Genomic DNA, 27,605 nt, shown 5'->3' with positions numbered 1-27,605 from the left:
GCCAATATAAGGACCACACATAAAGATGCAGGTTCATGTGGCTTTCCTAATGAGGGCACAGGGGAGTCTGCCTGGCCATGCTCTGCAAAACCCTTGCACAGGCCATTCACTATCAGTTCCTACAGATGCAGGGAACTGTAGCCAAAGTGTTTCAAAATACAAGGGAGTGAGAGAAAATACCTTGTCTGTCTCTGCAAGGTGATGTGATCAGCTCCAAGACTTTGCCTCCTGCACTGTGTCCTTTTCCCAACATTTTGCTTTCTTCTGCTGTTTTTTTGTCACTCTTTACGATCTGGAAAAAAAAAGTTTTCTTATTTCCCAGAATCACAGATTCGTAGAATTGTTTTGGTTGGAAGAGACCTCTTAACATCATCAAGTCCAACTGTGGACCTAATACCACTACAGGCAATAAACCATGTCCCTGAAATGCCATGTCTATGTGGTTTTTGAACACCTCTAGGGATGGTGAGGCAGCCTGTTCCAATGCTTGACCACTCTTTCAGTAAATACTTTTTTCTCTAATATCCAATCTAGGCCTCCCTTAGTGCAGTTTGAGGCCACCTGCACAGCCCTGAGCCACTCAAATTTCTTGTGCATCAGGATGGATAAGGATGTGCCAGTTGTGAGAACTTGAAAGCAATTAGCCCCTTGGGTGCTGACTCTGCAAAGACTCCAGCAACGTTTCACCAGCTATGACATGGAGCTGGTGCAACAAACTCTTACACAGGGGACCAAAGTTTGCAGCCTGTTTCTTTTAAGGAATAATCCAACATGCATTCTCTCTTGGACTGCAAGTTAAAACATCTATTGAGAAAAACAACCACCAGTTGTTCTTATTTTCTTTAGGACACACTGTGTAGGAGTATAATAGGAGCATAATTACCTTAAAGTAGACATAGGCTATGAAGGAAACAGATGCTTATTTCTTTTAGAGATTAGACAACCTTGCAGGCTGCCCAATAGGAAGCAGAATAGAAAGCAGGCAAAATATCTCATAAGCATCAAGCAAATTAGAACATTGCTCAGGAAATAAGGAGATTTTTATGACTGATAGGAGAAAAAAGAAAAGGCTATTCTTTCTCAATGCAGGCCATAGCAAAATATCATTGGTTTTCAAGTTGCCAGCCTCCCTAGCAATTGGTTTTATTTTGGTTTGGTTTGTGTGTTTTCACAAATTCACAGAATACCAGGTTGGAAGAAACCTCAAGGATCTAGCCCAAGCTTTCAGGGTAATAATATAACTTAAATGAGATGGTCCAGCACCCTTGAAAATGTCTAATGTAGGCCCAGCTGGTTCGGCCAGCTACAAGTTCTAGTTCTGCCTGGTAGTTCGATATAGGAGATAAAAAATTGTGGATTTTTTTTTCCTGAAACCACTCACAGCATGTCTAGCACAACCACCAGCAGTCTTTCTTGAACTTGCCATTCAGGATTTCTGAGTTCAGGACTTTTTAAGACCTGTTCATTATCACTTGCATTGACTTCTGTGATGGGTTAGAGCAGATCTCTCCCCCAGTAAATTCACTACAACTCAGAAATTTGGAAAGTCGAACAAGAACATGAAATTGTATTTTATAACAGTATAAGAAGATTAAACTACTACAGAATACAATAACCTTAAACAAGGTGGATATGGGAATGAGGTCAAGCAGTGGTGAAGCAACAAAGCAGCAGCCAAAACAGCAGAGGGGAAAGATAGCAGTGGGTGCAGGAGCAGCAAGAAGGAGATACAAGTTCTGCTTCCAGACATAAGGTTTTAATGCACCAATGAAATGATATTAACTTATCCACTGTTGTCATTTTCTGGCCTGTCCCTGGAGTGTTCACCTTTCTACTCAGAGACTCCAATACTCTTCCTCTTCTAAGTTTCTCTGTTCCCAGATTTTTTTATGTCTGAGCTAGAAATCTAGCTCTAACTGCCACAACTTCAAACCCTGTAAGGACCTGGGGCTGCTACCCAGACTGGATCAGTCCTGACAGTAGTGTTTTTGCTTTTGGAGTTTACTATCCGTTATGAGAGCAGCTTAGGAGAGGTGGGAAACTTAAAGCATCCTTTTGGCCTTTGCTTGGTGGAGATTTTCTGGTTCATTAAAGCCTTGATGCATTAATGGCCTGTGCGTGATTTCAGAGACTGGTGTGCCGGACTCCTGCAGCTCATGCCTGGAGCTTGTTAGTGTAATTTTCTACAGATTAGCAAGCATTGATTCCACTGGGAAACCTTGGGGAAATGCTCTTAATCTCTTCTGACTGCTGCGGCGGTGCGTGTTTATGGAGGGTGCCTGCTGGGGCTCTCTCTGCAGCCTGGGAGACGTGATTCTCAAGGAAAGTTTTCCCTTTGGAAGAACTGCCCCAGCTGCAATCGAGAACCATTAGCTAATGGTAGCTGCACTCACTCAGGCACTTCATTTCACTCCTCTCAGGAGGCTGAGCCCTGGAGGCCTTCCATAGAAGATAAGATACTGACTCAATTCTGGCTTCGGTTTAACGAGCATAACTCCTTTTAACCTCAACAAGCTCAGACAGGTAAGAAATAGGTGGAATTTTACCTGCTCCAAGGAGAGCACATCTATTTTAACACAGAAGAGTTGTGTGTTATTACACAGTGGGAAAAAGAAAACCAACCAGGATAATTCAGTTTCCTAGCCAAAAAGTGGAAAGGACTAAAATTAAGTAGAGGAGGTAATTCAATTTTCTGGTTACAAAACAGAACATTCTTGGTAGAATTAATGAATGAATGCTGAGTCTCTGGCCAACGTTTACAAATCAAATCTCACAGTGCACAGGTGGGAGAGCACAATAAAAATTCTAACAATTCTAAATTAGGGCCATCAAAGGAAGAGATTGGAAGCTGGCTTATATTTTTAATAACTTTTAACCAACTCTGTATGAGCCATGGAGTTAGGGACGTTCACACTGCCCTTCAGTGCCCTCTCTGAATGATTTTCACCGATTTCCACTTTTTGTTTTAACACTGGTGTAAAGATCTGCAGAGCTCTCCCCCAGGAAAAGTATTAACAGCTCTAGGTCAACAGCGTCCAAAACAGGGCAACAGTGAAACCTAGAAAGAGAAAAGCAAAGTGCCTAAAGGAAGACAAATTGTTTGGGTAGTCCGACGTTGTTTTCTGATCTTTAGCTAAGCCGGGGAAGTGGATTTGTTGGTCCTGACAAGAAAGTCCTTTGTACATTGTAGAAGAAAGAGACCCTGGGGGCTGGAGAACAATAGGCTTCCTCTGACACAGGGATTGATTACCTTCAGGAAGTACATGTGGATTGCTCAGAGTGATTGAATTCCAGTATTGCTTTTTCAGGATCATCTAATTATATTACAAAGTCTATCATGGTCCTTTAGATGGCCACAATCTCTTTTACCACAGTAATGAAATAACCACTGCTTAAAAGAATGATATTTTGTTTAAAATGGGCTTAGCAGCCAGCACTAGAGCGTTTTCCTCTTCGAGTGCAAAGAGAGCTGCAGATGTGTTGCAACATCCCCACAGGCACTGTGGTGTGGATCTACCCCTTCAGTTTCCATGCTTCTGAGCTGGCTGAATCGTGTTTGCAGGAGTCAGTGGGAGTCAGAGAGCTCTATGTGTCCCTTGCTGTTCACAGCTAGCAGTGATATGGTTGCTGACAGCTGAACAGGAAGAAACAAACAGTGAAGCGGCGCTGGGGACCCACATGGGCTTTGGGGACATTATGGTCATTCAGAGTCGGAGGAGACATAAGCAGCATAAAATTTTTGGTAGTGAGGCCAGACACTAGTGGCACACAGGGAGCCCCATGTTCCCTCAGCTGGCCTGTGGTGCTGTACAGAGCACAGCAAACCCCCTGAAGGACAACAAAACATCAGCCTTGCCACTCATCCTCACAAACCAGCTTCTTACAGACTCTGGAAATCTTTCTTAAACAAGCTGGTTTAGGAAAGTTTCCCATTTCCCTTTTCCTCACAGTAATTATTGTTTCAGGAGATGCCTGTTTGCCCTATAGCTGTGGTGCTCATAGAAGACTTTGAACATGGGCATGTTCTGTTGCTACACAGCAGCTCCAAGGCACACTGCATGACCAGGCTCCTGTGAAAAACGAAGAGATTCATGGCTGTTTGCTTACAAACTTTTAAAAGCACAACTGCTTTACGGGAGATTTCCCTTTCCTGTCATCAGTGCTAGATCTGGAGGAAAGCTCTGAGCCTCCTTCTGCAGTTATAGCGGTTTATGTGTGCACAGCCCCTCAGTGCTGAGCTACCGAGGATATGTTTCCTGCACAGATGCAGGGCTTTTTTTTTTTTTTTTTTTTCTGAAAGTGATGAATTCCAGGAATCACAAAAGCTAGAAAACTGTCAGTAAAGAGCTTGTGTCTCAAGGAAAGAAAAGGCAGCTGCAGAGAGCACCTCTCCCTGTGGGGCCCCTGCCATGACCTCCACTTCAGGCAGAGGATCATTGAGGAAGGAATTGTATTTTAGCCCAGGAGCTAGCTCCCACGTGGAGGTCATTGAGAACAACGGCAGAGGTGTTTGGGGACAAGGAGTACCCCCCGTTTTAAAGGTTTATGAATCAAGACTGCAGAAGTAGTTTACAAAAGATGACTTACTAAAAGGAACTCAAATGGCCAGAAATTCCTCCCCACCGTTGCCTCCTTGATATCATAGCAATAAACCACAATCTAATTAAAGTCATTTTTTTCCTGATTTGGTGCTAAACATATATAGTGTTTTACAGCCTGAGGGGCTTGCCCAGCTCTGCTGTGAGAGCGGATGAGATGTGTGCGTAAATCACTCTGCCCTTCAAACTGACCTTTTGCTAGGGTGGATTAAAATCTCCATTTTATTTACAAACATCAGCTTACTGAATAAGCTATTGAGAGCTGTAGCTGTTGATCGATGTGAAGGCTGTTTGAAACATCAAAGCAAAGGCTATTTATGAGGAAGGATTGGAAAAAACATGGCAACCTGTCTCACTTCCTTTCTGGCTATGTGCAGCAGCGATGGTTCAATCAGTTCAGCTTCTGTAAGGGTATTTTGGAAGTATGGGTTGCAACTTTTATGGGCTAAAGATTAAACATCAAATGTAGTCTTGACAGTAGCAAGCACAAATCTCCCTATTCCTCAGAGCCACAGCGCCACTTACGTTTGTGCAGAGCATAAATACGGCAGGAGATGATGAGAAGGTTTGAAGCATCAAGGTTGGATCGATGTTGAAGGCACTGTGTTAGCATAGCTCTCTGGGCTGTCTCACTCTGCAATTAAAGTCACTGGCAAAAGAGGCCAAAATGGCTTCATCAATATCATAAAAATGATGCCAAATCCCTACTCATTCCTAACTTTATGGTAGCAGAGAGATCCCTCTATCCCCTCAGCCATAGGACCTAAATCAAAGATGTTCCCTTGAGATGATCTCCCTCAGCTTTCCCAGGATGCAGATCCCACAAATACCACCAGCTAGGATTTTTTCACCTGTCAGATTAGTTTTCCCTTGGTACCATTTGAATGACAAATGAGTCTGCTGCTTTTCATTTCTTTTTCTTGCTTTCTTTCTTTTTTTTTCCCTAGCAGGTTGAAAGGATTAAAAGGAGCAATTCATTTTCAGATAAGTATTTCACCAAACACCTCCTAGTCAAGAATTTAGACTTGTAATAGATTTTAGATTCACACAAACAACTGCTTGCTATTTTTCTTGCAAAAATCAAATAAATATGCAAATCAAAGCTCTCAGTGACTTAGATACTCATCAGAAACTACAAATAAACATGCATTTTTTTCCAGAGGAAATACATTTTGAATAAAGTTTCTCCTTTTGCTCTGATTTGAAGCCTTTTTGAAAGCTGAAGGAAACTAGGCAGAGTTTCCTCCTGCTCCCATTCCTTTTGGAATATTTTGCCTTGACATTTTCCATTTACCAGATAATTCATTTGCACCAAAATTGGAATATTTCCATTGATGAGAGAGGATGTGCACAGCCCAGAGGAAAACTTCTGAGAGTGGTTCCTTTCTGTGTTTGGCTGCTGACCTCACAAGACTATTTTCAACTGTGGATGACACTCAGATACAGCTTGCAGGATATGCTTCGTTAAATATAGCAACACAAAGCAAAAAAGGCATTTTTATGTGAAGGTACCAAGACATTCACCAGCCATTACTTTCATCAACCTTGCAACTTTGTTTTGAAATCAAGACAAGTCTGGATGAATGAGCTGACAATCATACTCCTATGATATTGACTACTGGATGGTAGTGTTGCATAGTTTCTCCAGCTCTTTTCATTGCCATGTGGGCAAATAGCTCAGATCTGCAAGAGAACACTGTATTTCCATTCCTTATCACGGAAGGGAGATGAGCACAGTAGATCTAGAGTGGGTTCAGAGCTTTTACCTTTGCCAAAAGTTGGGTTTGTGGTAAAGTTGCATCCTGGAACCTGAAAGTAGATGTCCCTGAAATGGACGTTCCTCAATTACTGTGGGAAAAAGCAGCCTGTTTTGCTTGCAACCTCAAGTCCCCATGTCACTTTGACCCCTGGTAATATCCTCCCTCGAGTCCTCACACTTTCCTGTACCTCAGGGCCTTCTCTGCCTATGTATCTTCCATAGGCTGAGCCATGAAAAATGAAATGAGCCAAAAAGGAGACACTCTGCCACACATAATTTCTCACAACTTTCTTAAAACCTCTTAGCTATGTCCTTGTCTTACCTTTTGAACTCATGTCCCACCTTAGGTCCTTGTATCTCCATCACATGCAAATGTCAAAGGTCCTCCATATCTTCCTGTGAATACTGCAGATAATTTTCACTTTTCTAAAGCAGTCCCAATAACAAAAACCAACACAAGGTCAGAGTGTTTCAGTAACCTTCAAGTGAAGGTCAGTCCTAAGTGTATAAATCAGAGCACTCTGTTTGCATGAGGCTTTAACCTTAAATGACTAAGTCTCATTGAAGGAGGGCTCACATGCTTAAAATTAGAGATGGGCTTCAAGGTTTTGTTGGTTTGGGATCTTGGCCCCCAAAGCACACAAAGGAGAACTGCCAAGCCTCAGATGAACCACAAGGGCAAATCTAATCTCCTTAGAAATGCACAGCTGACTTGATACAGACTTTCTGGAGCTCAGATGAAAGTAAGTTGTGTGCTGGCTAGTGGATGTCTCTGTGCCCTGAACAGATGGAGGGAAATAGAACCAATGTAAGAAAACAACGAATGGGATTTCACTCTAAGAAAGAGTCCTTAACATTTGGCAAAGAGAACCTGCCTGTTGGCTAGCAGTGAGGACTGAGGGATGGAGGAATTTTGTTGTTGTCTTGTGACTAACCCCCTCAAAACTGCTACAGCTACTGGTCTGAAGAGCTTGCTACCAACTTATTTCACCTCCCTGGAGAGAAGGGGTTCTTTGAGCCTCCTGTGAGAAAAGGTTAGGCAGAAGTAATTCCAGATGGGAGGTGATAGGATGGGTTTTGTATTTACAACGTCTGCACAGCATATATGGCACAGGACAGTCCAAAGGCCTTAGGGAATTAGGTGACACGTTGTATGGCTCTCTGAGGCTGCTGTTGAAATCAAAGAATAAAGAAAAAAGCTGGCTTTGAGGCTTCTGATCCGTTTGGTTTTTCTTTGTTTGTTTTGGTGACATGCCTCACACAAAGGAGTCACAAACACACACATCAGATGACATGGCACAACCAGCAGGGTGTGTCCATCAGACTCTCTTGTCCCAGAGGAGATAGGTATGACTTTGTGCCTTCCTGGAGCACTTGCTCTGGGAAACAGAATATCTCTTTGTAGGGAGAATTTCAGTGGTAAAATTGAAATGTGCTCGGATTTGAAGATTCAATGTTTCTGTGAGCTGTCATAAAGCAGGGTTCTGTATCCCTCCCCAGACAGGACCTTGACAGCAATCAATAACTAGAGAAATGAAGCCAATTGTTGGCAGCAGGATGTAATATATCTTCAATATGGTACTTTATTTCTGTGCCTTGCTGTCATCTGCTGGGACAAGATCTGGGAGAAGCGAAGCAAAATCCAATTTTTGATGCAACTTCTGTAGTCAAAGCAAGTCTTTTCTGCAGCAGTGGATGAGATTATAAACTCACTAAATAACTGCTCCATCCTCTTTGTCCCCCATCCCCAGGTTCTTGAATTCCTCTAAAAGGTTAAATATAGTTCTGCTCTGACCTGGAAAACAAGATATGTCTAACGGATTTTTAAGGATTAACTTTTCCAAGGTGCATTATTTAACTCATTACTTCAGTGCTCAGCTGAACTGTCAGATTTGGTCTCTGTTGTGACACTCAGAATAATCTCCAATTAGACACAACAGATTGTGCTGGGAGACCGGACATAGACCAGGTAGTGCCGAGCACTGGTGCTTAGTGGGCAGACTGAGCAAAACATACACTCAAGGGTCCCCAGCCAGTCTGCACGACTAGACATGATGAGATTTGTTGAGAGTTATGTGACGTGGGCCAGCAGTGAAGAGTAGGTGTCAAATTCTTGGCACGCTTGCCTTGCAATGCGAGGAGACACCAAGCAAATTCCTCAGCTTTGTGACAGGAATTGTCTTAAGGGCAGAGACCAGCGATGGTTCCTGCAAAGTCACAACAATCTCCTTGCCTCAGTGGCATTCTGGCATTATCAGTACGAGATGCTAACAAGTGGCACAGAAGCAAAGCAAAATAAGATCTGAGAGTCAGCAGCATCTCTGCACAGAAACGACACTGTGAATTATTCCGTCTGCAAAGAGGCTTCAAAGCAGAGCTTACTGCACGTCGGGTGGAGTGAGGCAGCCAAAGTCGAGGCTGGTTATGGAGCTGTGCAGGCCCTTTCTGTTTTGAGTGTTTAATGGGACAATCCCTGCTTAATGCCAGAGTCTGCTGTAATTTTCAGATCACCAGTGGAGGTTGTTTATTCTGAGATGTCCAGGACATCACACTACAGGATTCACCGCCCCACCCTGTAATTTTGTATCCTGCTGTCACTGCAGGAAGAAGTAATGGATTAGTTGCCTTACAGCACTGGGCAATCCCAGGTATCCTACCACTCAGTCCTGCAGTATGTTGAGGTCTCTTCTCACAGCACAAGTAAGCAAAACAGTGAGTAAGCACATGCTTATCCAGCATCTGGTATTAGAGGTACAGGACTTATTCCTCTAGTTTTGAATATGAGTCGTCCCCTTAAAATGAATATTATTTCCTACTCTCAAAGTAGTCCTGCTACTGGAGACACAAACACTAATCAATGCCTCTGGTCCTCAGCAGAATCAGCAACAGCTTTAACTAGGATTCAGAAAGGTGCTAAACAGATATTTTCATGTTTCATTTACAAACCCTCCCCTCATCAGGAAAATTTATGTTTAGTAAATACCTCTGATGACATGAAGCACATTTTATTGTTTGAGTTAAATTAATGTCACAGAGTTAATTAGTAACACATTTCCCCAGGAGGAAATGAGAAGCCATTAAAACTACTGCATTAAAATATGGGCAGTTACTGCTTCTGTGCAGATGATTTCAATTTTGTTCATCTTCTTTTTATTGTGGAGTGGTTTTAGCAGAGCTGTTTGAGGAGCAGCACAAGGTGAACTGCAGCAGAGAAGTGCTGTTTGCAGGTCCTGCTGTACTACCACATGTGCCCACATTTGCCTGGGCCAACAGCCTTGAACCCTTCTCTTCCTGGCCTTTCTCATATCACTCTTTCCTACAGGGACTGTCACTCCACTTGTCAATCCCTTCTTGCTTACCAGCCTGACACTTTCGCTTAGTACCTCAGTTGCCCAGTCCTATGCTCCCTAACTGACTCTGAAGCAGCATTCCAGGCTTGGGGCAGAGTGGCTGGATAGTCGCCTGGTAGAGAAAGACCTTGGGATGTTGATCAAGTCAGCTAAAGATAAGACAGTGTGTGACCAGGTGACCAAAAAGGCCAACAGCATTGTGGCCTGTATCAGGAATAGTGTGAGCAGCAGGACAAGGACAGGGATCATGCCCCTGTACTCAGCACTTGTGAAGCCAGACCTTTAGTTCTGAGTTAAGTTTTGGGGCCCTTACTATAAGAAGGACTTTGAGGTGCTGGAGCAGGTCCAGAGAAAGGCAACTAAGCTACTGAAGGGTCTGGAGAACAAATCTTCTGAGAAGCAGCTGGGACAACTGAGGTTGTTTAGTTTGAAGAAAAGGAGGCTGGGCGGAGACCTTTTGGCTCTCTACAGCTCTTTAAAAGAAGGCTGTAATAAGGTGAGGATTGGTCTCTTTTTCCTAGTAATAAGTGATGAGAGGAAAAGATCTCAGATTGTACCAGGTTTAAGTTGAATATTAGAAGACAATTCTTCACTGACAGAGTTCTCAAACGCTGGAACAGGTTTCCCAGGGAGACAGCTGAATTCCCATTCCCAAAGATGTGGAGGTGTGATGCCAAGGGAGATGATTCAGGACCAGACTTGGCAGGTAGATAATGGTCAGACTCAGTGATCTTAAAGGTCTTTTCCAACTGAATTGATTCTGATTCTATGATTCTGATCTGTACCACTCCTCTGTTTCCAGCAGGAAAACCATACCTATTTCCAAAACCCCTATCCTCTGGACAGCCCATGTGTCCACAGTCCTGTGATTCTGGCCTGCTGTGCTGGACTTTTTCTTTCACCCACAACTCAAGAAGGTAACATTCAGCCTTTCATCTGACAGTATTGTCTCCATAACAAGAAAAGGCAAAGAAACAGAAAAGGCCCAAAGAAAGAGGATGAGCAGACAGAAAGCCTTTTAATTTGCACGAGTTCAAAGCAATATACTCAGAGGATAATGAGTATGATGTACTGCTCATTTCAGTTCAGGGCCACGTTGAAATAAGCTGAGCCATTTAACTAATGAATATACTTAAAACAAGGAACAGAGGGATAAAAATCACTGTGAGGTTCAATTATTTCAGCAGATGCTGCAAATAAGGTCCCTTAATTCCTTTTGGATGAGATAATTGCTATGCAGTGATTCCACAAAAAGGTTTTTTGGGGGATTCTTTTGCCTTGATTATAAGAGCTAGAACTAGTCCTTCACTGGGACTTCATTCGAGGACTTCTGAGACCTCACTGAGAACTGAAAAATGTTTTATTACATCACCATATACAAAATGGGGCAAGAGCAGTTTGGATAAGTGTGCTAAGACAGGCTCTCAGCATCAGACCGTTTACCTCAACTGCTGATTGTATTGCTGTTGGACACGCGAAAGGCACATCCATACACAGCCAAATGAGACCTACACTGCCCCAGGGATGCCCTGGGACCATGATGTGACAAATGAACAATGGTAAGGTTTTGTGTATCCTCATTAGTCAAAAGATGATAAATGAAATTCTTTCATTCTGCCACTCTAGATTAAGACCAGCACATCTGGAGAACTGAACTCTTCCTCAAAATAATTATCCATGACTTATGTAATCTCTAACTTTTAATCCTTTCCATAAGTCAAACCACACATTTTTCTCTTTTTTTTTCCCCCAGAGTACTGTAGATTGTCAGACAAAATTCAGAATAAATCCTTATATTCCCTGAAATCCACTTCCTTGAGAAGTTTTCCATTTGAGGACGACTTTAGAGGGAAATGTTCATTTTGAGGGAGGTCTGAGTTTGTTTGGAAATTGTATTTATTTACACGAGCACTTTGCAGCTTCAGAGCTCTGGTTAAATGTCTTGTAGCCCCACACAGCATTATCACACCTATATGAGTAAGGTACTGAAAGCTACAAACTCACATTTCCTAATGTCAGAGACTTGTTTACCTTCGTACTGAACAGCATCCTTTCTTTTCTGATGCATCATTTCTTCCATTTCCAGTCACAATTGACTCTTCCATTACTTCAGGGCTATCAAATAATGCAAAAGATGGATTATGTGGAAATAGATGTTAATACTACTCAGCAGTAACAATCCAAAAAGCATTTTAAAGACTCTAAAAGCCACTCAGAAAATAGATAACATTCGTTTAATTTATTTTAGCGCTGCTGTTAGTGTCATCCCCAAATGTCACAGCATTTTCTCTTCTTTTAAAGGCAGTTGAGGATCTGACTGCAATTCTGTTAGCCATTTTGCTACAACTGTTGATTTAACTTGAAAGGATGAGTGTTTTTATTGTACAGAAAATGTCACAATAGAAACAGCCTTGCCCCAGAATACAAGGCTCCTCCACCTTCTGAAATAATGACACTGCAAACTGGAACTTGCCTGGGGGCTCAGACCCACTTGAGAATTAGACTGGGAGATGTCTTTGCTGAGACATTTGACTGTCCTAGTAGCTTACTTGGCTCCAAAGTAAAAAGTTTGTTGAAATGAGGATATTTCAATGTTCATGCATATGATGCTTTCTTAATAGAAGAAGATGCAGTCTTTGCTGATACAGTTGTCCACATAATCACTTGTGAAAACATCTGTATGTGCAAGCTGAGATAAAGGAGCTATCTGAGAGCCCTTACTTCCAAACAGCATTTGATACATAAAGACCCATGGGTGAAGACTGTGTCCTCAGCAATGTCTGGGTCAGCTCAGCTCTACAGACTGGTTCCTATTGTGCTGCACTACTTGCCAACAGAGACACCGTGAGGTGCCTGCGACAACATCTATTTTCCTACCTTTTACAGCAATGAATAACGTCAGCTAACAGCTTTGCACATCCCATTGACAGCTCCTGATTCAGATTTGTCTCTACAGACATAAACTGCATCTTCTGCAGAAGAAAATGGGACAGATGAAAGGCAGTGGGATTTTTTTGTTATACTGCACACCTGCTCTTCTAAATGTATAAGCTGATATTGATGTACTGTCATCTTTCCTACTGAATATCCATCTGAGAACAGGAGATGCTGCACAGAGATTAGATCTCCTGACATCAGTTGGATATATGAGCTGCTTAAGACAAAGGACTTTCTCCCAGAAACTTGAATGGCCTTCCCTACACTAAAAGAACCATCTACCCATATTTCAGTGATAACCTGAAGCAGTACACCCGTGGCAGTTACAGCTACTGCATTAACACTATATCTGTAAAAACTGCTTTGAAAAATTTCTACAGCAGCCATTACCCTTCCTCACGAAGCAGTCACACTACAGCTGAAGAGAATGGACCGTTCTTGCAAAGATCATGCAGTGATGTTCCACAGTTGAGGGTTACTAGCCTCATGGTGTTAAGCAACTTTTCTTCAGGGAGATCAAGTCAGCACAAAAGAAAGGAAAACTGTTGAGGAGATTTGCAATTAGCCAAACTAAGCACTGCATGTTAAGGGCACCCAAAGCACTTCACCTGATGGTGGAAACAGACACTCATTTACATTTGAAGAACAGGCAGAAAAACAATCACGATGCACACTAAACACAGGAAAAGCACTTCAGTAAGAGCTTGTATGAAACAAAATATTTACTAAATCTCAGAGAAACCTACTGGTGGGACATGTCTGATTTCCAGCATCACCAAGGAAATACCCTATTACAAGCTCTTTGGAGCTGGTGGGGACTTTCCAAGCATATTCTTAAAGTCAGCCCCAGATCAACACACTTGCTCTTCAAACTCGTGCTCCTCCACCTCTTCCAGCTCCCCTCATTGCCCTACACAGACAGCAAGGAGATTGTACCCAGGACCTTCACGTCAGAGAACATGGGAGTAGCTGGTAGGGATACACTGAAGCCTGCATACAGAACATCAATAAAGGCAGCAAATACACTGTGGTGCCATGAAAGAGACCTGAGCACAGCCTTTTTCATCTGTAATTAACCTTGCGGATGAAACAAGACGGTATCTCATCTAAAAATGCTAATGAAAGAGAAAGGCAAAACACAGCAGAGAAATATCTTTTGTTGCAGTGCATGAGCAAAGAAGAAAATCAAGAAACCAAATTTGATATGGTCTGTATCTACCCTATTAGCTTGAGACATCAGGAGAGTTGGCACTAATGGAAAATTGAGTTTATACCAACAGGCAGCTTTAAAGCAAAGTTTTAGCAGTTTAGGAGAAAGAGAAATAAAAAGTGGAAAATACGTTGCTTTAGAAGCTGAGCATTTATAGAACTGTTTGCAATGAAGTGCAGAAATAAACAACTTCTTGTAGATACTGCCCTCATGCTGCCTTTTAATTGAACTACATAGATCAAGGAGTGCTGCAGGGAAGAGAAAAACAAACCAGCGAGGAATTTAAACGAGTTTTAGGAAGAAATCAGGAAACTCACAATCAAGCTAGGACACAGCTGTAAATATTACAGATCTGAGCACATTGATATAATGGATTTTCACATATGCTGCTTGCAGCAGATCTTATAGAGGCTTGTGCAGACCACCTCCTTCAAGTCAGACCTCACACGATTTACTCCTTTCTGCTTTGTGCTGTGGATGTTACTACAGATCCCTCTTGCACGTGCCCCAACTCCTGTCACAACATCTGTATGTATGGATAACACCTGGACATGACTCTCCACCCAGCATTGTCTAGGATATGTGGCCCTTGTATAAAGCACCAAGATCTTCTCATACAGGAGTGATGATCCTTCTAAATCTCAACAAGCATTCTTAAAAGACTCTGCCCTCAAAGAGGTCTGGCTGCCTCAAGAAGAAATCATTTGGTCATGGGCAGGCACTTCTGAATGCTTTGCCCACGGTGACAGGAAAGCACTATGGTATGTTTTCTAGTAACCTATTCACCATTATGACAAACTTTGTTAGTGTCAGGGTCAGCTTCCTCTTGCCACCTTGCCTAGTCGTTTCAAACAGTAACTTCTGCTTGTCACATTGAGTGTAATGATCTAAAACTCAAATAGCCTGTTTACTTACCCAGTGCCACGAGGCCTGAGCTTTAACTGGAGATCCCAGATGCCACAAGATAATAAATTATTATAATGATCATCTTCAGAGACAAACAAAACCCCCAAAAGCAAAATCTGAGTTCTGCTGAAGTCAACAGGAGCTTTGCCAGGAACTCCAGAGTCGGCAGGATTTCATCCAACATTTCTTTCACATTAGATTTAATTAGTGGTCAGTAATGAGACACTCTTAAAATTCTCCACACCTGGGGAAAGAGAAACATGATTAGAGTGTACAGTTATAATTCACAAATTGGATTGTTAGAACTAGTTTTCCTCTGCTTTTTTCCCCCTTCTTTGCCAGGAATAACACAATTAAACTCAGCGTCTCCACACATAATTCAGTCAGGAATGACTAAAGCACACTGGTGGAGAAGAAATCTGCTGCAGACTGCTGAGATGGAGGCCTGATTTAGGGTCCTCATTTCAGATTCAAGGAAAAGTAAGATTACTTCACATATGGTGCTTTTCAGAAGATTACAAATTAACCCTAAGTCACCCAAGAACATGCCTTCAGATGGAAAATAAATCAAGAGGAAATCAATCCAAAAGTAAACACCTCCTTTCTTCTATGACTTTAATGAACACAGACTGCTTTACCTGCCCACAGTGTCCTCAGACAAATCAGATGAGAATTTTTCCTAGAAAATGAGCACTCCTCACAAAATCTCAGCTGTGAGTACAGCAGAAACGTGTCTCCAGTCTTAAGACAGGACCTACAGAAGTCCAGGCACTGACACACAATCTGCAATTCCATGTCACACCACTGCCTGCTCAGTCCTACTCACAGACTGGCTTAGCCCTAGTGAGGCTAGCTGAGCCTCATATTCATAGAATCATAGAATCAAACAGGTTGGAAGAGACCTCCAAGATCATCCTGTCCGACCTAGCACTCAGCCCTGTCCAATCAACTAGACCATGGCACTAAGTGCCTCATCCAGGCTTTGCTTGAACATCTCCAGGGACGACGACTCCACCACCTTCCTGGGCAGCCTATTCCAATGACAAATCACTCTCTCTGGGAAGAACTTCCTCCTAACATCCAGCCTAGACCTCCCCTGGCACAACTTGAGACTGTGTCCTCTCATTCTGTTGTCTGGGAGAAGAGACCAACACCCATCTGGCTACAGCCTCCCTTCAGGTAGTTGTAGACAGCAATGAGGTCACCTCTGAGCCTCCTCTTCTCCAGGCTAAATAACCCCAGCTGCCTCAGCCTCTCCTCATAGGGTTTGTGTCCAGGCCTCTCATCAGCTTTGTCATCCTTCTCTGGACACCTTCCAGTATCTCAACATCTCTCTTGAATTGAGGAGCCCAGAACTGGACACAGGACTCATGGTGTGTCCATTAGAAACTGATTCTTTGATTCCCTAAGCAAGAATTTTCTTGGTCACATCACACCCCTTTAATATTTCAGGTTAGGAAAGAATAAAGAGTGGAAGCTGATCTCAACATAATATGATGACATAAAGACCAAATCAGATGCTAGCTGGAATAATGGCTGGAAATGTGGATTTTATTTCCATTTGCTTTCCTGAGTAAGTGCTCCCTGGTTTTCATTAACATTTGGAAGAAATCACACTGACTCCAAACCGATTAGAAGGGGAAGCCAGTAAATGTAACATGGATTATGGGATCATTGTCTGGATTAAGCTGACCAGAGAAAGGCAACAACCTCCACTTTCACAAAATGCCATAGCTTCCATTTGTGAGTGCAAACGGGTGAGCAGCATAGTCACAGCTATATTGTTTTATCCAGGATTAATTTTTCTTTCACTTCCCAGAAGAATTTAGAATAACAAGCAATGACACCACCTCAGAGTGCAGGAATCCAGATGGATTTACCTTAACCTGCTTTAAAATGGTCAGTGTTCACGACCCCTGTCCACAACTGACAGAGAGAATGGGCCATGGCCAGAAATCTGTAGCAGTCCTGGGAAGGACAGACACTCAGATTTCTGCACTCACAGGATGCAGAGGACTGCATAAGGCAATAGGAACAACGAGAACACAGGAAGTTCTGCCTAAACAGAAGGAAAAACTTTGTTCCTGTGAGGGTGCTGGGGCCCTGGACAAGGCTGCCCCGAGAGGTTGTGGAGTCATCTTCTTTGGAGAGAGTCCAAATCCATCTAGACATGTTCCTCTGGGTGACCCTGTTTTAGCTAGGAGGTTGGACTAGATGATCCAGAGAGGTCTATTCCAACTCACACCATGCTGGAATTCAGTGGCTTAGTGTGATCCCTCTGGGAAAATACACATTTTAAGATATTTCCCTGCCCTTCAAACATGCTCTCTATATCTGTGGGGAGGCAGAAAAGTGGGATTTGTTTCACTACACAGCCTAGAAGTATTGGGTTTCCAACCTGCTTTTGCTCAGTTGAAACCAAAATGAGCAATGACATTCAGCATAACTGTAAGATCAAATGCCATAAATAGCCTAGTGCCTTAATTCTGCCCTGAAGGTATCATATTTTCATCCTCATCAAGGTGTAATTGAACATATCTACCAATGTCACACCCATGGGGAAAAAGTAAGCTTTGCACTTTACACACAATCTGAGATGCTGTCAGCATGCTAAAGAAAACCTCTGTCACCGTGTAGGTTATTTAACACAATCAGGCTCCCATACAATTTACATGAGACTGCTACTGGCATCAGCTGAAAGCTCACTGAAACCACAGAACCTTGGCTGACCTTGCCTAAGCCTTTTTCTGCTTAGGAATTACTTATCAAGAGTATGTTTGCAATGAAAAGACTCATCTCACTGCTCCAAAATGCTCCTGGAAATACGCAACCTTCAGACAACAAGGTGGCACTTCATGCTGAGACTGATGAGCAGCTAAGCAATATCACTCCAATATTTTATGTTGCTGCTCCAGGCACTTTGGCATGAGACTTCCTTGAGTTCTTGATAGCAATGGTAAATCTGTGGGACTCAATCCTTAGATACACCACAAATCATATCAAACTGTTCAGGACAAGCAGAAATATACTTCTGAGAAAGCTCCCCACGTACATAAGGTTTCTCCCTGTATAAAACAGATACGTTTTGATCAAGCTTAATCCATGCACTGGGGGAATGTTGACAACAGCCTGTATGTTTTACAGCCTTTCTCTTTCCCAGAACCTGGAGCACCCCAAGGAGCTGCACATATAATTTTACTGATTTGATAATATTATTTTATAGAGTTGGAGTCTATCACTACCTGGCCAGGCTGTATGATCCAGAGGGAGTGACTCGCCACAGAGCCTATTTCTGTTCCAAGCAGAGGAACAGAGCTGTTAAAAATTAAGTGCTGTGGCTGTAGCAGCCTTTCCTCAGGATCCAGGTCTGAGAATAAAGATGTTTCCCTGCAGCAGGAGGGCAGGGAGTTGGAAACTTGAACAATTGCTTCTTTTTTTCTGCAGGACTTTTTGACTGCAACATAAAAGCAAGCCTCTCTTTCCAATTCTTTTTAACTCATCTCTTTTAATGGAAGTGATGCCAAAACTCTTGGGAGCACAAGCACGGCCCAAAAGAATATAAATCCTTCTCCCACTTTCTCTCTTAAGCTCTACTAAATCCCCTTATATTATGCTGAATTAGATAACAGGGAGGACATTAATATTTTGCAGATAAGAAATAAGCTGCCCTCCGTTAAACAGCCCCTATAATTTATATCCATGTGAGCAACAATTATGGTTCAGAAGATGCTGGTTTCCCTGGGGTTTTGTCTTTTGTTTGTTTTGTAAGGTTTTTGTTTTAAACCATTTGCATATCTGAAATAAACTTGCAAAGCTGGGGACAGAAGTTATTAAAGTAATGGGAAAAGCCTGATGGAACAAAGCTAATCCAGAACATGGATTGAGGAATATTATATAACTATAAAAATATTCCTCCAAAAGCAAGTGAATAGTGCCCTGAATCTGCAGGGATGACATCACCACCTCCTAAGAACTTAATTCCCACAGATCCATTGTATCTTATTATTATTTACAGGGAGAGCACTGAGTGAGATTGTCTGAAACCGCACCCAGTGTGCAGCCTTTAGGCTCGGGGAGGGCTCCTGCCTTTAGTGGCTCCAGTACCTGGCTTTGCAGGCTTCTCTTCTGTTCCTGGAGCTGCTGAGATGTGGATCACCTTCAAATCCTCCTGCTTCTGCAATGAGGGAATTGACGAATTGACTGCTGTTAATGGCTAAGGGGTTTTGAGCTGTTAGGAGTGGGGAGGAGCATCTGAAAGAAAGTGGAAAAGGGCCTTTAAGCGTTTTGTCCAAGCAACACATGGAAGCATTAAAAAACAAACGAGAGACCTATGTTTTTTATTCTCATTTGAGCTGCAAGGGTCACAGAGCACTGGAATGGATTCCCCAGGGAGGTTGTGGAGTCTCCTTTTCTGGAGAATTTCAAGGCCTGTCTGAATGTGTTCCTCTGTGGCCTGAGCTAGATTGTATGGTCCTGCTCTGGCAGGGTGGGTTGGATTCGATGATCTCTTTGGGTCCCTTCTAACCCCTAACATCCTGTGATAGGTTAGTCTGAACTGTAGGTATGGATTACACAACCCAGATAAAACCAAATTCACGTGGCAATTCAGCAGGAACTGTTGATGAGACAATCGCCAAATGAACTGCCTCAATCTGCATTTCTGAGGTACAGGTCTGATTGTTCAGCAGCTAAATTGATGGCCACTTAGAAGCTCAGTGCTCAAGTGATTCAAGAGAATGTTCAATTGCCATTAGTAAACATACAGCAGGAGTTAGATGAGAAATTCCTTGTACCTACTGACATTAGCAAGACTGGGCAAACTCGCTGTAACTGTTTCCTTGATGAGTAAAAACTTTTCCTCCTTGGTAGAGAGCATGCCTTGTAATCTTGATGAATGTGCTTATTATTTGAAATTGTTTGTTCTGTCATTGCTTTGGCAAATGACAGGGAAGAGATTGTCGGGAAATAAATACTTGTGGGTATTCAATCTGTATGTTTAGTCACAAAAAGTACACAATTTTCTGCTTCTGAATAAAAATCTGTTCTTCCCCTGCAATATTTGCTAAGTGTTCTCTTGTAAAACAGAGAACTGCAAATAAGCACAAAGAAGTAAAAGTAACAAGCAGAACAAGGGTTTCCCAGTCAGATTATGGCATACTTCTATTTCTGTTCAGCTAGCCACTACAGTGGGTAGTTCCACTAAGATGTTTCTTCTCAAACTGTAAGTTGCATCCACTACTCTCACATAATCAGATTGTTCTTCCCCTCGGTTATCCTTGTGGCCAAAGAAATGAACTTGCAAACTCCTCATTAACCTGCAATTTCAATGCACTCATTATAAATCCACCTGCAAAGATTCCACAGCATCAGGCAGGGAGATCATGTTAATAATTTACCTCTACAGTGTATAAGCCATATAAATCTCTGCAGGACTGATTATGTGCTTGGCTCTTCTCGAACACTGCTATGCAAGAGAGAAGAAAGTCAGGTGAGCAGAGGGAAGGTGTCTCTCCTCTCCTACTTCCAAGCACTGCACTCTCCACTCCCTGGCCAGTCATGTAATTGATTTTTGTCTGAGCTCTGGAGAAGCTTTCTCTGTAGTCAAGTGAAGAAATAGCCTGACAGACTGCTCCCTGTGTCTAATCCTGCAAATCAGCACCAATAATCGTCTTAACTGTTCAGCAGATCTATTTTTAATGAGGGCCATCCACTATTTGACTTTTGGCTCCCATTCCAGATGTGAAGCTGCTGGCCGTTGGCTGATACTGGGCTTGCACCAGGACTGTATAATCCATCAGGATTATTCAGTGAGATGCTTCCCTCCTTGCATAACCAAGGAGACCTTTCTTATTTATTATCAGAATTGAATGTTTTCTATATTCAGGCCAGAAAAGCTGCTCTCTATCCTCTGTGCATTGATATTTATCCATTTATAAATGCAATATTCTGAACTTGGATAATTGGCTACTAATTTGGGGGCTTACAGCTTTTCAGCAATTGCTGTCATTAAATCTCTGATAACATATTTAACTCTTCACCAGATTCAAATTTTCCCTGAAAAAAAAAAACAAAACAACCACCAAACAAACCACCACCTCAAATTTTAATCATAGCCCAAACCTTATATAAGTCTTCAGGATATGATTCACAGCACAGTTGCATTGGGTGACAACTGCATTCTGAAAGATACACATAGACATTAATGTTGTCTGCCAGAATATCAATTTTCTTTGAAACATATAAACTCACACTGCCTTCCTCTGACTGAAGGAAGAAATCTGTCAATGTTGTTGAAGTTCAATATGAAATACCTCCTTTGCGACAAGAACTGAGTGGGAAGATTTTTCCTGTTCCCTGAAGAAGTCTAAGAGTTTGGAAATGTTTCATGTTGTGCATCAGGACAATCTATCAACACTTGAAGGAGCAGAAATCAGATTTCTTGTCATTGGTTCTGTGCAGCTGAAAAGTTTCATTCCTGTAGCTTGAAAACACTTTGAAGCAGTTACATTTTTTTTTCACTTTTTTTGAGATGGAAATACTACCTAAAGCGCTGAGATGAAAAAATTAATGTCTTCTACAAACCCAGCAATTTTCTTGGTTTGAAAATGATTTTTTAATCCCTAAAAAATAAGCCAAGAAATTTATTTAAATATTTATCATTTACCAAAGGAAAAATTCTATTATTTTCAGGAAATATCTTTCCAGGTCTGTGGACCAGCATTATTATAATGTCTGAGTTAAAACAGTCAATGTCAATAAGAACAAAAGAGAATTACTGTAGCTTGGTCTTGTGTTGCCTCTGCAACATCTAGGGGAAGACAGCGAACAGTGGGGGCAGCTGCTACCTGTTTATTGAAGCAGCCATATGTTTCTATGCAGGAATCTTACAGACATTAAATATTCCTTTTGTTTTAATTAAGGAAAACACTCTGACATGATTTTTTTTTATGGGAATTGGAAATTTTCAGAGACAAAAGATGTCCCCATTTTGACTGTAATGGTTTTGGCTTTTCCTACCTGAAACCAGAAAGATTTCCTATGATTTCTTGCCTACACCTCTGCTCTCTTTCCTTCACACATCACTTCCCGTTCTGTTCTACCAAGTATTTTTTCACTGACCTGCACACTGCTGAAGCCAGCCACAGAACAGAGCCTGCAGACGTTCAACATGTGCCCTGTTCCTGTGAAAGATTTGTGCCCCACTTGGTGTGTGTGCTCAGCCAGCCAGGAGATACGGGCAGACTGGTTGATTGCACTTTTGTGTTTCCTAGGAAACCAGAACATCCTGGAAATGCATTATTGCCTGATGAAAATAGTTCATTCAGTGATTTAGTTGTTTTCTCTGGATTTAATTTGGTCCCAATGACAATTTTCTTTCTTTATTTTGGCTCTGAGTAGAAAAAAAAATCTCTCATTTTACTTTTACCCATGTTTTTGAATGGATAGTTCATAGGAGTTGGACAAAGACACCACAAAGGCTGTTGTCAGGACTGGAGATTGATCTTTGATATATTGACCTTCTATATCAGCACTTTAGGCTTTCTTTAGGTAATTAACTTTGGGGTTTTTGTTTTGTTTCTAATAAATTCTGTGGTTATGTTTGAAAGTTCAGACAAACATTATCATGTTTCAGTGATTCCAAGGGATGTGAAACCTATGGCATGTATGTACCAGCTACCACAGACTAATCCCACAGCTAAATGCCATGGGATTGCTCTGTCCTTGACTGCCTCTACATTACAGAGCTGGAGATTTTTTTAACTCATGCATTTTTAAAAGCATTTGATTAATTTTGAAAGGTCAAGTAAAATGTTTTCCCATGCCTTGCATTTACTGCCATTTGAACAAAGGCTGGAACAAACAATTATGAGATGCAGCAAGAGATTATGAGTGTGCAACCAGTGCCTGCGTAACAAGACTGGCTTGGAAAGAGCTGGCAGTAGACACTCAGACTCTTCTTGTTACCTTGCTGTCTGAACAAGCTATCACATACAATATACTTTGTTACTTGAGGACAATCCCTAATGGACTGAATCACTACATCACTGTAATATGTTTTAAAATGACATATAGTCATAAACATCTGCTGTATCACGATCCAGTTTAGTAAAGTCAAACTCCTGTGTGTATTGCAACAAAGAATTCAGCAGCTGTTGCCAAAGTCTTGCCCTTTCCATCTTCTGTGCCACTATTAACCACCTCCAAGAACAAGAAAATCCATAGAATAACTTGGAGGTTAGGCAAGACTCAGATCAGAGCTCAGTGGAAGATGTCATATTGCATGGTAGGTTAAAACATCCATGTAGTCACTCACAGCAGCCCACATACTCCCACATAAATAAATGAGTGTACTTGGAGAAGCTCTCGTTGTGGAGTCATCCCACAAACATCTGTGCTAATTGCTACACCTCCTCCTCCAGAGGATCATGGGGATATGGGTCGTATTTGTAGGAAGCTAATTGACTTTCCTGAGCTAAGAGGGGGATGAGTTAAGATTGACTGAGAATACACACTATGCAATAGAAATTAAAGTAACCCTAGTAGCTGCATCTATCATATGTTCATGTCATCTTCTATGAAAGAAAATGACCTAAAAGAGATCCATCACTAGCATTTCTGACTGTCACCAGCTATGCTGTTTTAAAGTATCATGGCTTTGGAGAACGCATAACATTTCCTGACCTTCCCACTATGGGGTGAAATTCATGGGCAAGAGTAGTAAGTAGCAACACAAATCACCTTTGGGGTTATGGTTATGACTGACCCTTAGCCCTGACTGGCCAAAGATTTCCCCCAGTGCTTTAGTTCAGCCTCAAACATTGATTCTGCATCTCAGTTTTCCAGCAACCTTTGCCAATGAAAGACTTCATTAAGTAATTAGGGGCACTACACTGTAAAAAGAACAATCCAGAGAAAATCCTAGGCAAATTGTCTTAAAAACCCAGTATCTACACACTGAAAAGTAGAACACATGCATAATAGAAGAAGAGAGAAAGGAACAACACACTTGTCTCTGCTTTGACTTGTTGTGTATTGCCTATGGTGTACAGGTACATCAGTTAACATCTCCACCTCCCTACCCCCAACATTTCACTTTCACAGACGTTAGCATTTCAGCAGGCAGCTCTCACACAGTTGTTTCAGTCTTAAAATTTATCTGCTAAGAAAATTTATGTAATCCAGTGACAGATTGGGCTCTTGCTGTGTAGACAGAAGAAATAATCAAGCACAGGGCAGAAAATCCCAGACATCCATATGAGTACTGCCAGAGAAACCAGTTGGTTTCTCAAAATACACAGAGGATGTCAACAAATAACAATAATGTAGTGAACTATGGCATGGAAAGGCTTGACCTCTATTCTAACACAGGGCTTCACTTGTCCAGCTTGGATCTAATCTTGCATCTTTGTGGTCATTTTAAAAGGAAATGCAAAGCTGGCACAAGTCTTGCAGGAAGATTTGGGGTGCAGCAGAGATGTGTTTGATGTCTGTTTTATCTCTTGTTGAGTGGTTCTTTGGAAGTTATGTGAGAGCAACTGTGGAGGAAAGACATTCTCCCCTCTAATCTGTCAGAGGCTGAATCTTCTAAAAATAAGGTCTGCTTACTTGTGTTACAGCTCCCTGACTCGTGACATACAAGTTAGCACATCCATAGCACAGGCCATGGCAGCAGCTCCATGCTAGGAAAGCTGCTGCAGTGTCCTGAGCTCAAATGAGCTCCTCTTTCCCACTGAGGAAGTTGGGAAGATGAGACTTGGCTCCCTGCTATATGTTTTCTCTTAATTAGAGTGAAACTCAGACCACATTTATGTTTCAAATGTCACCTTACAGAAATGCTCCCTATGTTAGTTAGCACAGGCTCCCCAGACCCTGTGGAAGACATCTGCTATGTATAGATAAGGAAATACAGGAATGGTAATGTGCTATTCAACCTCCTTTTTCACAGAAGCCAGGGGTCACCCTTGTAGAAGCTGCCTCTCTTCCAAACCATGCGTACAAGGACTGAAGCTGATCTTAGCAGACCAGTTCATGATCGGCATTTCTGAGCTCTCGACTGCTGAAATAGAATGACAGAATCAACCAGGTAACAAAGCTCTCAGAGCTTAAAGGAGCCAAACCTCATCCCAGACCCCTGCTTTCCAAGTTCAGGGCTACTACATTTGCCATGCTTATAAACAAGAGACAGCTTACCACAGACAAAACATTCAGCCACTAGAGCCAACAGACTGGACATACCTGTCATACAATCACGTGCAGTAATAGATACTTCTGATGCTCACAGTTACCAACACACCAGCATTCCTCACATGGTCTTCCTTGCCTTCCAGTCACCACTCTAAATGAGAAAAGCAGTCATCTATCTGAAGCCTCCAGCAAGTTCCTATGGGATGGAAAAAAAAAAAAGGCAGGCAATCAACCTTTGCCACAAGGCCTTGGGACATGTGGGACATGCTGATATAGGTGAGATTCTTAACATATCCTGGCAATCATGGGCTCCAGCTGTCCTCCAGGAAATCAGAAGGATGCTAGGCAGATGCTTGCCACCTGGATAACACTGTTCCCTAAAGAAATCAATGGAAAATGTTTTCTTCTGGTCACCACTGACTTTGTGTTAACATCTAACTTCTTCCTCCTGCCTGCTTTATGTATTTTATTTTGTATTGTTGCCTTGCTGTACCTAGGTTATTTAGCATAACGTGACAGAACTAACTTTTCAGCTAAGAAATAACAAATATTCTAACAGATTTTGTTTCTCTGCTCTTGTTTTTCATTCCCTGATGGGTAGCACTGTGCTTAGTGCCTTACAGAAAAGTTGTTGCAGAAAGGTAACTGCATTCCTCAGACACTTGCAATGCTCTTTTTTTCCCTCCTAATTTTTCTGTATCCCATGTGACTTTTTTCCCTCCTCCTCTCCTCATTTTATTGTTTCTTTTGATTTTCTGTTTTCTTTATCTTTATCCTTTGTGAGCTGCAGGTGCCCTGCAATACCCCCAGTCCTTCCAGCTGCTCTTGTTTTTCAAATCCCTGCAGCTGCAGACAGTAAAAAATGCAGGAATGAATCCTGTGGTTGTGTGCTGGGAAGAGAGAGAAAAGCCAGAGGTGGACAATCTGACCAAGGACTGTGAGGGATAACAGCCCTGAGAAACAAGCACACTGTGAATATAATTTGAAGATACAACTAAAAATTTTAACCAGAGAAACTGAGGGGGCTGAGGGTGAAAACTTCCATCTAATTTCAGTGTCTCCTGGTTTCCTCACTCCCTTAAGATCTTTTCAAATGGAGTTAGATTTCGTGGTCCTTAGGCCACTTTCTCACTGACCATCATTATTCTACTCATCCTCCCCCTGAAGGGTGCATCAGGCCCTATTTCCACAGTGGAAAAAAAATATGTATTTCAAACTGACACACCAGCAGGACATAGAGAACCCCAAAGATGTTAATTTCAACACTGGTCCTGTTAGTTTGAGGCAACTGCAGTAATGAAACTGAAAGCCCCAGGCCTGACAGAGAGCAGGTGTTTGATTATTAACAGCTAGTTCTTCAGCCAAAAGTGGTAACAAATTAAACAGCCATCTGAGATGTTAACTAATAAACCCATGTATTCTGGCACAATTTGCCATCTGTGGCTTGCTTACTGAGGGCTCAGTCTTCAAAGGCACTGAGTGCCTTAGCTCAGATCCAGCAGAGCATGAGAGTGAGTGCTTGGTTTTAAACACATACAGTAGCAGCAAAGCCCAAGAAACAACTCCCAGAATGAACATTAAGCCTATAGTCAACTACTTTTCTACAATAAAGACAGAAAAGTGAACAGAACATTTAATTTATATATTAACATGTGAACAAGCACATCCTTAAGTAAAGCAAGTGATGAGTCACTTCAAATCTACACTATTAGGAAGAACAATCCCACAGCAGACATAGGCAGCCTGGATTACTTTACAGCAGTTAATATCTTAACCTGAAGCAATAAAGTTATGGTAATTCAGAGAAAATATTTGGCATGAATTTCTAATGTGATTATTTTAGCAGACCTCACAAGCAATGTTTCCTGTAAAGGGTAATTTCACATTTCTAAGGTTCACCAACTACATTGCTGTGCACAGGACCTTAAGAAACATCAATTCTGAAATATAAAAGCCTATTTCTTTAGCTCTGACACATTACTGCCCAGGTGTTCAAGCTCTCTCCACAGAGGCAGCTTTGTGTGGAAATGTTTCCCTGAAAGCCATTGCTGCTAAATGAAGGAAAAAGCCAGAAATTGTCATTTCCACAGGTGTGAGCTACCCGCCCAGCCTCCAAGCAGCATTTTCACTGCAGCATCACTGTAGAGAATACATGCTGCAGTTTTACAGCAGCAATGCACAAAAGCCAGCATTTTTTTCCCCCACTCTTTCCCTTCTTTCTTTTAGGTCCATCAAGCTGATGGTTCTGAGAATTTTAGCTCATATGAAAAATAATTTAAAAAAATCAACACTAGGACTTAACAGTTGCAAAGAGAAGATTTAAAATGTACCCTAAATATGCCTTTCAGAACCAAAGAGGAGGTACAAGTAAGAAAATATCCTAATTTTTATAAACCATCAATAATTTAGGAGGCTTAATTTACAATCTAATGTCAGGCATCGACAGTACTGCTGTTAAGTACCTGATCCATCCATCTGAAATCCTGTTGGTTCATTTGACCTGATGATCTTCATTTAAGTACATAAACAGGTGTGCTTCTAAACAAGAGATGTGGGCAGGAAATATCCCAGGAAGACTGAACTTTAAAGTAGTTATCTCCAAACTTCTCTAACTGCTCTACTTGTCTAAGCAGTCAAATGAAAACAAATACTGTATTAGA

General features: G+C 41.9%; 2 long non-coding RNA genes across 2 annotated transcripts in view; both read right to left on the bottom strand.

The window, feature by feature from the left end:
• Positions 1–210: 210 nt before the first annotated feature.
• Positions 211–13,151, bottom strand: LOC135184359 (uncharacterized). The gene is made up of 5 exons (XR_010305996.1): positions 13,035–13,151; positions 12,585–12,679; positions 11,739–11,822; positions 5,124–5,247; positions 211–292 (listed from the first exon to the last, which is right to left on the bottom strand). It is a non-coding gene; the product is annotated as an uncharacterized LOC135184359 (long non-coding RNA).
• A 1,163-nt stretch (positions 13,152–14,314) lies between these two features.
• The window catches only part of LOC135184358 (uncharacterized), a 42,900-nt gene continuing 29,609 nt past the window's right edge, over positions 14,315–27,605 (bottom strand). Inside the window, exons 2-4 of the long non-coding RNA XR_010305995.1 lie at positions 24,997–25,141; positions 18,865–19,011; positions 14,315–15,004 (exon numbers count right to left, since the gene is read on the bottom strand). This is a non-coding gene — a long non-coding RNA (uncharacterized LOC135184358). The remainder of the gene's footprint in view (positions 15,005–18,864; positions 19,012–24,996; positions 25,142–27,605) is intronic.

This window comes from Pogoniulus pusillus, chromosome 20 (genome assembly GCF_015220805.1).
Source record: "Pogoniulus pusillus isolate bPogPus1 chromosome 20, bPogPus1.pri, whole genome shotgun sequence".
NCBI lineage: Eukaryota > Metazoa > Chordata > Aves > Piciformes > Lybiidae > Pogoniulus > Pogoniulus pusillus.
This window is presented reverse-complemented; position numbering and strand designations above follow the sequence as displayed.